Consider the following 13,668-nt stretch of genomic DNA (forward strand, 5'->3'; position numbering starts at 1 on the left):
GGATCTTGGACAAGGATGAAAATGGATTCTGACATGGCATCCTGGAAAAACTGCCGGCCTTAAGCTCTGATATCATGCGTTAGAAGTGGAACACAAAGAAACCAAGTCTTGGCTTTGTAGCAATAATACAGTAGTACAAATACTATTCACACTGTGACAGTTCCACTATCATTTCCATATTTCCACAAGGGAAAACAAGACATTCTGAAAAACACTTGCCTAGTCTTTTTCCCCGTTCTTATTAGACCAGAAAGGCACTTTCATTTTATAACCTTAATATATGATGAATTCCCAAATTTCAGCTAAAATTACCACATTTACATGGAAGCAATATTTCTAACAAAAACAACATATTGACAACCTATTAGCTACTGTTAAAGTCGAGGTGAAATGAAAAATGTCATTTTAATCCTTTTAGATCACATGCCCGGTAATATTGTGCATCTATTTGACAATATAGGCCACAAAAAATACAGAAATTCCATTTCTTCGTATTTTTATATCAAAATCCGATCATTTTTTCTTCCGGTAAAACTACATTTCACACGTGCTTACGTAAGTTAGCACCAAACAATTTCAACCAATCAATCTGCAACATTTAGCCACAGAGCACCAAGAACGCTCGGTCAGTTAGCTAGCTACTGCGCTGTGGAGAACGTCTGTCTACGCCCACATTTCTCAACGATCAAATCAAATCCCTCTAGTGATATGTCCCGCCTGCACGTCCTGTTTCACTCGGAAATACGTCACGATACGGAAGGTTGATACTCTCGAAATGCCGTTTCGGCTTGACTTTAAACAACAGCAACAGCTAGCAATCGTCCAATTCCTTGCTAAAACAACATTTAGCTAGCTAACATCATTAGCATTCATTAGAAATTGCTCCTTTCTTATCGTATCGTGTAACACTATTAAACTTTCACGTTAGCTAGCATGCGGCTGAATGCTAGCTCTAGCTTTTAAGGTTAGCTAATGGGTTATAAGGGAGTGGCTGAATTCTAACTTTAGCTGTCGTCTAATGTAAGAGAATGGATTATAAATTGGTTTAACTTGGAATAGGATTCGATGTATCCGGATTTGACGTGTCCATTGTCTTAGCATGGCAGCAGTATGACGTTGTAACAGCATTTTAGCTTCCAACCGTTAGCGTGAAGTCAGAGGAAAATGGCCGCCACGTGAATACGGTGGATAAATGTCTGCTTGGAGATGGGAATCCTGCATCACTGTATAACTATGTTTTAACACTAACATAATTAAAGCAAATCTGATTTGCACTATTAAGCACCGATTTCAACTCGCTGAACAACCAGACAAAGCTAAAAGTCTAAAGTAAGATGGTAATTAAGTTAAACACTAAACTTGCTTAACATCAGCCTGTTAGATTAATATTCTGAACATGTTAGCGCGCTGACGTTAGCATTTAATTCAAAGCATCACAGAGCCGCTAGCTTGGTTGTAGGCTATTATATGGACTCAAATTGTCTTTGTTTCTCACCCTTCTACATGCTCTACTTCATTCACACATACACATGAGTTCATTTGTACTTCCTGCTCATTTAAGAAATCACTGTATATGTATGGTTTCCAGGTCAAACAGCAGAGACAGAATTAGACCCTTTCTTGTCCGCCAGTTGTGCTTGTCTCATTACATCATTCACTGTCTGTAACACATAGCCATCTCACACACGTCATCTAACCCCATTCAGACAGGAAAAGATCAAATTAAAGGCATGAATGAGCATGAAGAAAAGTAAATAATGCCGCTTTTCAGTCTTAGTGCTTGAAACTTAAAATATTTCACAGTCTTTATCATATTTTCAGCACGTTGGATAATGTTATAAAAGGAGCCTAATTATACACTGCAATGCCGTGAAAAAAATACATTAAAGCCTTTTCTAACTGACGCTTTTCTTCATCACTTTATATAAACACCCACATAACAGAAAGCTGACAGTTTCTTCCCTTAAGAATATTTAACAGCAGCATATTGGCGAACTTGTCAGACGGAGCTCTAACATCACAGCTTTCAGCACAGCCGCCGCTGCGTGTACAGAGTTTCAGCCACTTCAGCTAAAAGTTGACAGCGCCAGCAAAAAAAAAGAGGGAGGGAGGAAGGGAGGAGAAAACGGGAGATGAGGTTAAGAGGTTGAGTGTGGGAAAAGGAGGGGGGGGAGGGGGGGAAGGGATTAAAGCTTCAGAAGGTATAGTGTTCCTCTGAAAGATGATGGGCTGATGGCTGCTCCCACAGGGCTGACTGGAGGAGTAATCCCCCCAAATTGGAGAGTTTAACAGTTACCACCCACTGAGAGAGAATACATGGAGAGAGGGACAAGACACACTCACACACTAAGGGCATCAACCCCACGTACTAGTAACTTGTGCAGAAATGTAGCCCAGGAATAAAAACAATATATATATTACTTGCATGTCACGTATTGAAAAGATGCACGCACATTCTGCTTGTGTGAAAGTATGAACAAATACGATTACCAGTGAAAATATTGGACAGTAAATGCACGAGCCAAATATTTTGTGCAGTAAAAAAATGCCAAAAAACGCACTGCATGGAAACATCCTGCAGACTGCAGAGGTGGAAAATATTGTGCAGTGGGTCCTCACCTGACTCCCCACTGCACCCAAGCTTTCTGTGCACATCAGCAAAAGGAGCGTTGTGCCGTGCCATGAAAAAAACACGAGGTTGTTCTGCAGTTGTGCCATGTCAGTGGCAGATACAGACTTGAGTGACCCAGCTTGCACGTCAGTACTTTGGTGGGTTTATGCTGTGTGAGCTGGCAAGCTTAAATAATTAGAAAGAGGCAGACAACAGGGGGCAAAGAGGGATGAGATTCTGGTGCTGCTGTGAGATGCTACAAAGCTAGTGAAGGGTTTTAGTTGAGTGAGCCCTGCAAAGACTAAGGACGCCCGACGACTTCATCTGGCCTATAGGCATTAGAGCTAGACAGACAAGAAAGCAGAAGAAGAATCATTGCCCTACTTGATCCTCAATACAACTAAAATTTGTTGATGACATGTTTAAAGTATTAATCTTGTTGTTTCATTAGATAATTATTGACTTACATTGTAGGTCATGTTGAGGTAAATGATCAGTATTGTTTGCATTTGTCAAATTAGCTTCTCTGTAATTACTATTGCGTTTGAACAGCCCATCCGGTATTGAATTAGTGGATTAGTGGATTGATTTTCAGTTAGTGGATTTAAAGGGAAATAACTGGTTGTATGTCTTAATTATGCACCACAGAACCACTACAAACACACACACACACACACACACACACACACACACACACACGCACGCACAGAGGTATCCATAGCTGTAGGTAATACGAGGTGAAAAGACCTTCGAATGAGTTAGGTGAAGCAGAAATAAGCCGTTCCCCATCTCATTAAAAATAAACGTGTTGTTCCTTTTTACAAAATAGCACTTGTACATACAGGTAGATTATCTGGCTGAGTGGCAAACTGTCCTCCTGATGACCTCCTCCATGTTTTTTTTGACTAACTAATTAAATTAAAGATTTGCACCCCAACCCAAGCATGACACTGCTTTTATTGCCAAAGTTGATGAGCCACTATTGATTGCTGTACAGGGCATACATATGTGATACAAAATTTAAGTTACAAAAAATCGAACATACAGCTTTAACTTAAGTCAAACACAAGACAGGCCAATAAACTAGTTCATTTAAGTGTGGACTGGTTACCTGATTTAACCGCACTCTCCTGTTCATCAGTCTGTACGTGCACTGCCATACAGTGGGCTTAACCCACCTCCTGTCTAGGTTGAAGACACAGGAGTTTCTGGAAGGAAATTTAGAAACTGTAAGAACAGTACTGTATGATTAATTCAAAGATAATGATTACAAACCATAAAATGTGGGATGTAAGCAAGACTCAGTCCATACAAGTTTACTGTAAAATTTGTAACATTGTGCTTAATGCCGAAGAAACAAAGATCAGCATTAAGTCACCATAGAGAGTACAACGCAGAAATGTTAACCAGTATACAGAAACTGTCCATAAGAGTAAAGGTAAACAGGTTATAATACATAAGAGATAGCCTAACTGAAAGTTGCATCTGAACACTAGCTTAGCCGAGCTAGCATAGTGGCTAGCTTGGTCAGCAGTAAACTTGTCATGGAAATCACATATTAACGGTCACAACACAGCTGTGATAAAACAATATGTAGAAAAAGCATTCAATTTTTGCTTAATCACAGATTTGACAAAAGAGTCATAGTAACGCTAACATTGTCAGTTAACTTTAACTGCTGTAGAACTGAGCCAGTCACGGTTACTACTAGCAACAGAATGTCCAGCTGAAACCACCAGCATTACTACTCTTATTAAAACAGGTTTATTGCTGTCCAGGACTAAAAATACTAATTTAAAAACAAGTAAGAGCCCATTTTCACACACCCACTCGCATAGGACAAACTGATCATATGTGGGAGAAAATATAAATACTATATGTTATGTGTGTATTATGTGACTTTTTGAAGGTGGTTGGGTTACACTTACACAAATTCATGTATAAAAACATACATGTATGCAATTGCTGGTTGTGCTGAGAGCAAAGTGGGATGCCTTCGGCTATTTAAGCCGGTTTACTTTAGTTATCCTCGGATAAAGCTTAGTACACATTAGAGGTCAAAGGGGATTGCTCAAAAGCCAAAGAGCAGTATTGGACACCCTCGGTACAGAGATGATCAGGTAGCCTTTCTGGTTCCGAGATGGACAAGGAAAGGAAATTTGGTAAAATCAAGCCTTTTAACATCAAGATAGCAAATTAAGGCTGTTTGGCAACATTAAGCAGCACCATCTCCAGACTTACTATGATTTTATAATAGATTCTCTGAGTCTCAAGAGGACAACAATTTGCTGGATCCATCTTCTTTTATTGTTTTTAAAGATTTTAAATAAAAACACATTTGGATTTTTAACCTTTTTTTCATCTAAAATAAAATATTTCAACATCTTAACCTGTGTTTTATTTCTAACTAGTTTCTGAATGACGTTAGACCAAAAGATAAATTGATACAAAGGGTCAGAGGGTGTAGCCCCAGTCTTCTCCTTACGCTCCAGATCCTCTGAACCTTTTACTTTCCAAAATCTTCTCACAAGTAGATGAATAATTAAGCAAACCGTGGGGTGAAGTGTATAATTTCGGGCTGGGTAATTCAAAAGTATGCAAAATATGCGCATTTTAGAACAGTAATTTCCTCCTTCATCTCAGAGAGCGTCGAGGTCAGAGCCCAGACTCTCTCCATTATCTGTAATGGACAGAAAGGAGAATGAAAGAAGAGCAGAAGAAGAAAAAATAAATCGGAAAAGTGGACTTAAGGGTGACAGAGAGGACAGTCTGTGAGAGGAGTATTAATACTTCTGCGAGTGAGGCTGTGGACAATGCAGAACTTCTATTCTCTGTGAGATGAACAGGAGTGTCAGTGACCCTCTCTCTCTCTCTCTTTCTCTCTTCCTTCCTTCTTCCTATTATCCTGTTTTTCTCCCCTTCCCCCCAGTCTTTTTTCCATCCCTGACAAGAGAGGGTTTGCAGTGGTCTTCACTCTGCTGGGAACCACAGAACACTTCACACCTGACCAGCACATCTCACACAGGCATATGAGAGTCTTAAAGTGAATACTCACAAGGACATGCACAGAAGAGTACTGGATCAGCTCTCAAGAGGGAAAATGATCACAAAAGCATGAACACCTTGCAGACAAAACATACTTGCTTAAGTGTGTGAGTAAAGACTGATCAATACTTCTGCTTCAATGATCCGACCCCTTAAAGAATGTAGAGTATCTATGCACTGGAAACGCCCTCTCCTACTCCCTCCCTACGATTTAAGCTGACAACGTTTGGCAAACTGGTTTTTACTCTTTGGCTTGTTCAGCACTTCCTCTTTCTGTAACTCCCTGCTAAATATTTGCTATGACAATATTTGAACAGGGAATGTATTTGCATAACTGAATCCAGAGTCTGTCTGCAGGGAAAAATCTGCATGAACAGACTCAGGGGAACAAAGAGGCGGGGGAGATGAGAGAGGGGAGGCAAGTTAAACACGGATCAGATCAGATCTGGATATTTGTTAAAAATCAAGATTAAGATTGAGAATCATATTAAATATAAAATGTGCAATTTAAATATTAAATATATGCATAATAATATATATTTCTAACATGATTACAGCCACTTTCATAGAGAGGGCGATAACAATGCTGTATATTTTAACGTTTAAAACCCCAATTGTGTGTGTATTGTTATTTTAAGGATCTAATATCTTCCCTGTGTCTTTTCGTGACATTATCGATGAACCACATTTTTTTTGACAGATACCTTACCTTAAATTTGAGATCAAAGAAAATAGACATTTTCAGTTGTTGCTCTATCGTAGAAACTGCAGGTTAGACGTCATTCTGATAGTGGGGAATGCTTGCGTTAAGCGGTGTCCATCAGAAATCGAGGCAGGCGAGCGGAGAACAGAATTGCAGAGCTAGCAGCCTCCCACTGAACAAGACCAGACTGGGACCTGTGGACCTGATAGAAACAACCATGGTAATACCTCATCAGACCAAACACCATACCCCTTAAGTAGCTAGCGTGGCTGTAGGCTTGTTTCAATCAATAGATAGATAATTTGGCAGATTCGCATTTCACAAAACTCAAGGTGAAGAAATTGCTTGTCTGTAAAACACTGAAAAATCCTTAAAAAAAAAACTCAGTTTACAATTAAATAAAACAGAGAAAGACAACAAGAAATTGCATGTAAGTTGTGATGTGATTTTCCTGCCATTGACCATTCAGGAGTAGGGCTTTTTACACTGCCAGTTCAAGGCGGGATTATTACGTCTCTGTCACGTTCTGTCTTCTATGTAGAGCGCACGGAGGCAGAGTGGTGGGGTGAAGTCGTTCCGCCTCTGAGCTGGCATCGGAGGTAGTAACAGAGGCTTCACAGAGGCGAAATGGCGTCTGTGTAAACTGCAGATCCGGCAGGGCGGAACACCGCATTGTGTGTGTATTTGAAGTAGGCGCTGTTTGTTTACACCTCGGGGTGGCATGAGGACGGAGCTTCGTTACGGCGCTGAGGCGGAACCGCAGTGTAAAACAAGCTAGTGAGACGAGGAGGCATCCTCTGAATGGCACACAAGGTCAGCGTCTGTTAAACTACTCGGTTGCCAAATATCCAATCAAGTGTGTCCTTCATGCAGCAATTTACTAAACAGTGTTGAAAATCCCACAATCCTCCTTCCTAGAAAGAATAATAACCAGTGTCTTGAGTAGAAGTGAGAGTTATGGACGTGCAGGGCTAGCAGGTCACCGAGTTCAAAGGTCAGACCCCTAGACTGCTGTTTGACCATGGATGAGAGGGGGTGCAGCAATGTGTTAAATAGGCCTTTGAATCCCTCCGGAGTCATCTCTACACCGCCTGCACACAGTGTCGTCCTATACATCCATTCTACAGCCTGCTGAGGCTGTGCTAAAGGGATACTTGACCATTTTCACATACATATTACAGAATCTAATTACTTTAACATTTCTCCTCTCTCCCCAAAACTATGACACTTAAGATATAGAAAGTATAAAATAACGTTAGCAGCACAAACATAACAAAGTTAGCAGAAACCAGGAATTAGCTGTCTAATGTCCAGGAACATGGGTTCCACTCTCACGATCACATGAGCTCGGGGGGCAGAGGTTAGGTCACAGGGGCCTTGTAATTAGTCTGTCTACCAACCAACCATGTCTCATAGGATAGGCACCATTTATGGCATCTCACCCCTGACCTATGACTCCTAGTCTCTAAAATATCCCCACAATGTCAGTGGTAGACGGTGTACCGGAAGGTGAACTCTCACCCCAGAGAATAGAGGAGGGTCACAGGGGAGCGAGCACCAATACTTCAATAGGATCATTCAGGCTAGAGTGCAGAAAAGGTTCCTGTGTTTGTTTCAAAACATGTGTTTGTGTGCCCATGCATTAACCAGATTAGAGGCTGACTCTCAAGAGAGTTACAATCCATCAAGCCTGCGTCTGTACAATTACAGAAGAAGCATTTAGTGGATCTACAGAATTTTTAACGGAGACTAAGTTGAAAATCAATTAATGCTTCAAGGGATTCTCCAGCCATTTCGTATTGACTCTTATTAAGCTGGGGGACTCAATAAACACATGAAAAATTAATGGTAGAAATGTGGGAAGCAGAGGTCAAGAGAATCTGACTTTTAGCCCTTGGCATGTGTCGAGCTCTGTAAACATTGTATCCCACATTTCACATAATGCATCTTGGCAGTATCTTTCATTACAGCCTCCAAACCAGGTAAAAACCAAGCAGTAACCTGAGGGCTGAAAGAATAAAGAGCCAAAAACTGCAGTTTCCCAAATGGCCACTTAAGGCTGGCTGAGTCAACCTTAGACCTCCGTATTAAAATGCTGAATTCTCCAGCACAAAAAAACAATATTTACAACCTCATACAAAAAACACTTTTGGTCGTAACACTTATTTTTCCAATTCATGACAACTTAAGAGGGGCTACATTTTTTAAAACAAATCCATTTGAATGATATTTAGGCTTGTTATGCATATTATAGGGTGTGTTCGCTTTTATTGACAGGTCAGACTGCTAGGTGTCACATCTGCAAATTAGAGTGAACTTGACCCCTTGGGTATCCAACCCCTCTTCCAAAAAAACAAGGTGGTAACAGCCAAAATACCAAACTCTATCCTTATTGTGCGGTCTCAGTCTGTGGTAAAATTTCTCATCCTCCCAACTCCACGTCCCTAGTTTGTGAAGCAAGCTTTCGGTTAAATATGTGTCTAAGCAGAAGTTGAGAAGTTCATGATGACATCGCCAGGCAGTTATTTTTCTCAAACTTTTGAGTGCCCTCTTCAGAGCCACTGAACACATTATGTAACCGTTTTTACAGGATGAGTGATATTCCTCATGATGAGGTAGCTGATGTGTAAAAATGCTACATATTCATGGGTTGCTGCCTTCAGGGGCCCTATTCCAAACCTGAAATGATATTTTTCCTCATTCACTTCTTAAAGGAAGCCACAGAGCTAAATTAGCTTATTGTTTTGGAAATCATTGATACCCAGTAAAATACAAGAAAATATCAATACACTTAAGTCCTGCAATATTATGTTTTGTGATACTATTTAAACTATAAAAAAAAATGTATTCATTTTTAAATTGATGTTATGTAAGAGGGCTGCACAATAAACCACATTTTCATCTTGCTTTTGATCGAACAAACATGACATCTAACTGTCAGCTACCCTCAGATAAGTTAGTGTGAATTTGGTAGAAACTTGCAATGGCTGAGGGAGGAGGGAAGCGTGAGGTCGACAAAGACCTTTTGGTGAAAAAACAACAGCACTTCTGTTATTCTGAATCATTTCTGATTCAGCTTTTTGACTTTGCCTGCTCAGCATAAACTGACACAGAAAGAAATATGCCCATATTGCTAGGATAAACACCAAGAACATAGGGGTTATAAAACAGACAGTCATAAAGGGAGCAATGTATCACCTTGCCTACAATATCACACTATATTGTGATATTTTAAACTGTAACCCCCTGTGTATCCAATAAGTATTGTAATGCCAGATTCTTGCCAATACACAGCCCCACTAGATAAAAGCTCGACTTCATATAATTGACTTGCACAGATTGTAGATGAGTGGGAACATAGTACGTATAGCATGCAGCTGTTTAACAAGTGAAAACCTGTCGAGAGTGAAGTGCTGGGCCGTACAGCTGCTGCTGCAGCCCCGGGGGAGAACGATAGGAGGCACCTGAAATGTGACCACACTGGTTCTTGTCAGCAGTACTACAAAGCTACACTGGTATTGGGGGAAAAGAAAACAACAATCATACGGAGACCCTCACACACAAATCTGTAAAGTTCAGTGCTTTCCACTTACATAACGTGGTTGAAAAGAAGAACCTCCACCTCTGAGTCACCTTTCAGTAAACACCAGTGGGACAGCCATATCACCTCCAAGTGTGACAGCTTACATGAGGGAGTTTGATATTAGTTACTAAGAGAACATCTTCCCCTTTCTTTTATGATATGATAAATACAGACACACACATACACGCACTCGCTGTGACAAGGTCAGCAACTCAAGAAGTGAACCCTGTAAGACAGGTTCACCAGTTCAACGGCTACTGTGCCGTGTCAAACCCTGGAGCAATTGTTATTAAAGGGAAGAGTACACCTTAGGCATTTACCTTTCACCTGAAAGCTTGTTGTTGAGATGCAGTGACAGTTTTGCTCCAAGCCTTACATAAGTATAGCATGTGTTGTGTTAGCTCGCTCTACTGTGCAACTGAATCTGACTGTAAAGGTCGATACTAGCGTTTTTTTGTATGTATTCTTTTGCCACTTTTAAAAATTGTAGTCTTAGAGGTCATATGAGAGTTCACTACTATATTGACATATGATTCCTTTCACATGATCTTCCGTCAACAGCACGCTAGATATTTCTCCTTCGGTTCTATTTCTTTCTACCCTATGCTTGTATTCTAAGCTTTTCTGGACTCGCCTGCTGTCACGGCCTCTCTCCCTCACTGTCAGCAGCATTGGTAGTCTCTATTATTCATCACCTCCACTCCCCGGCTATTTATACCAGCTTTTACAGTCAGTCTGTCTTTCCGCCCTGCTGGCTGCATCTGTCTACACTAATACAGATATTTCAACTGCCTATGAATTCTTGGCCTGAAACAGCATCACTGCATATACCCAAGCACAATGGAAAACACTTACTTTCAATGCATGAAGGTTCATACATCATGCTATTTTAGAATAACTGTATTGTGAATGCTGTGAAGCCCCTAGAATTAACTGAAACACAACAGCATGTACATTGTATAAAATACAATGCTTAAAGTCCCCTTTTTAAGCACTGCCGATTCTGTGCCTTCAAAGATGAAATTTTTGAAAAATAAATCATCTACTATTGAGTCTGAAAAAGAGCAAGAGACCCGTTCCATATGCTAACAGATTGCTAAATGTCTTGCAACTTATAGGAATATTTCACTGCACCTTTTCAGAGCTAAACATTTCGTGCATGATTCTAAACTACACACAACTCTGCAGCTTGCTTCTGGATTACTCCCTGAGGTATTAAGTCCATTGAAGAGCCTCCAATATCTCATTTCCTCTGGGAAAGAGTGCCAAGTCACTTCACATGCGAGCATCCGCCGTTCCAGTGGAAATGGAAAAGGCTTTTAAAGCATGCAATTTCTGTACCCAAGCACTGGCTATCGGTAGGCAGGAATGTGTACACTGAATGTGAGTGTGTCCGTGTGTATTGACCAGTGTGGGGGCACAGCTGTTCAATTTCATATCATGGATGAAGAGGAAAGCCCTAGATTCCAATTTCAAGGCCAAATTTTCAATCACAAGCTGTTATTTATATTTTAGTAGGCATATCTGAGATCTCATAAAAGTTAATGCTTTTATATATGTGCAACAGCAATTAATAATTTAAAGTATATAATTATTTCCAGTTTAGAAGCACAAGGACTGTGTGGCCAATATGTTAATGGAATTAAATGTCCAGACACTGGCATGCGGGGCCACACTTTTACAATACAAAATATCTAAAAATAAATCAGAAGTCAGCGTATTTCTATCATGATGAGAAAGACAAAATCTGTCATGAACTATCAGACCTGTACCTGTTACAAGTCAAGGTATGAAGAGCAGCAGTGCCCTCTAGAGGATAATACAGCTTAATACACATTTCAGATAAAAATAGATAAAGGCTCATCAACCTTCCTTAAATTGTCAGCCTGAGAAACTTTAAGTTACAGATGTACACCTTAAAAAATACCTTAAAACTTACCTTTTTAACATGCTCGATGTATGTGTTTTAATTGTTATTTTTGGTGAGAACAACAACAGGCCAAAATTTCCTATTGCCTGGGGTATTTTACCAGATGTGATGCTTTAACAACCAGTTCACAGAAAAATGTTTTTTTTAAGCATTTATACGTCTGAAACATGAGTTTTTCTTACCTGTTCCCTGTCTGTAAGGGGGCTGCCTGGCATCATGAAAGACCACCGGTGACCACACATGAAATAAGATAGGCCTATCTGTCAAATTGAAGAATTTATGTTGTAAAATTGTAGCCTACATTAAGCAAGTGCAACAACAACAATAACATCAACAACAAAAATAGTCTTAATTTACATGTTTTTTCCCCCTTTATTTATTTTTCTAGAAATGTTTCTGTCCCTTGTCTCTGCCGACCACAGCAATGCTATAAACAATGGTACAATTTCTCTCCGGTGTGACCTATAATTTTAACCAATTTCTCATAAATTAGCATACTGCTCACGGAAAAGCAAATACTCGACATCAAAAGTGATTTAGTCAAATTTATTTGCATTACTTTACTTAACTCAAATGCGATATATAATCGTATATTTGAACCAAGATAATGTGAACAGACCGAACAGGCAGAGTTTGACGTGAAGCTAGCCGACACATTGGAGAAATTCAACGTATTTACCATCAACGACGTTGCACCGTGGGCCTCCCAAAAACGGTTTACAAGCGCATTTTAAAACTTCTTTACCGCAGACAAATGTCAGGTGCTGTCAGGATATACAGGTGACAAGATATCAGGTATGATGCCTCATATGTTATTTAAAATGTGTGACTTACCTGAAAGTGTATTCCAACCGAGTTTCAGCGGGTGCTAGCCCGCCTCTAGCTACCATGTCCGTTAATGGTGTAAACACAAAATCTGTGACCTTTCATTTACTGCGACATAGCCGTTAGTGGCCCCTGCTGCTTCCAGGCCCCCAAAGCTTACTATAGATGGCAGCTTCATTATATTCTGCCACGATGCTCCGAAAGCAAACGGTATTCCTACAATACAACCTGGGGAAAAATCTTCCGTTTGTAACATCGTGTGGAAATGTGATGCAAAACAAATAATTTCAAGAAAATGCACATTGTAATAACACTAAACTAAAACGATGAAGTTGTAGAACTCAATTGTAAACACTCACCTTCACACAAGGGTCACAAGATTGAGTTAAAAAAAATATCCTTTTAATACTTTAATTTCTGTGTAGCAGAACCCCAAACAATTGTGCAGATATTGAAACTACCAAAAGCAAATGACAGTAACTCAGGCCTTATAGGGCCTCATTAGTAGTAAACCAACTAGTATTTCAACCATTATATGTATGGACATTACAATTTGACTTATGTAAATACTATAGTGTCACCATGGTGACATTTATGCATTTAATCTTTATAAACTCAAACTAATTTATTTTTTTTAACAATCTACAAAACAGTTTGTGATCAACACAAGACTTGCACTGTTGAAATTAAGTGGAAATTCCTGATCAGATCATAGAATCCAACTAAGAATAACAGTCACCACTGAAGGCACAGAGCAATGATTGTTTGAGAGCAAAATACTCTATGACCAACAGTTGCAACTAGCAACACTAAAAATGTCTGCACTATTATACTTGTGTCCATAAACCATGCCATTGCAGGAGAATAGCAGGGCCTGAAAACAAGCACAACTACAATGGTACGCATCTATTTACGTCATTAGTTTCAGCCCTGTTAAATGTGTCAAGTCCAAAAGCAAAAGTCACACATGG

This window comes from Semicossyphus pulcher, unplaced genomic scaffold (genome assembly GCF_022749685.1).
Source record: "Semicossyphus pulcher isolate SPU_LCO1_2020_fin unplaced genomic scaffold, fSemPul1.0.p SCAF_10, whole genome shotgun sequence".
In the NCBI taxonomy this organism is placed as follows: domain Eukaryota; kingdom Metazoa; phylum Chordata; class Actinopteri; order Labriformes; family Labridae; genus Semicossyphus; species Semicossyphus pulcher.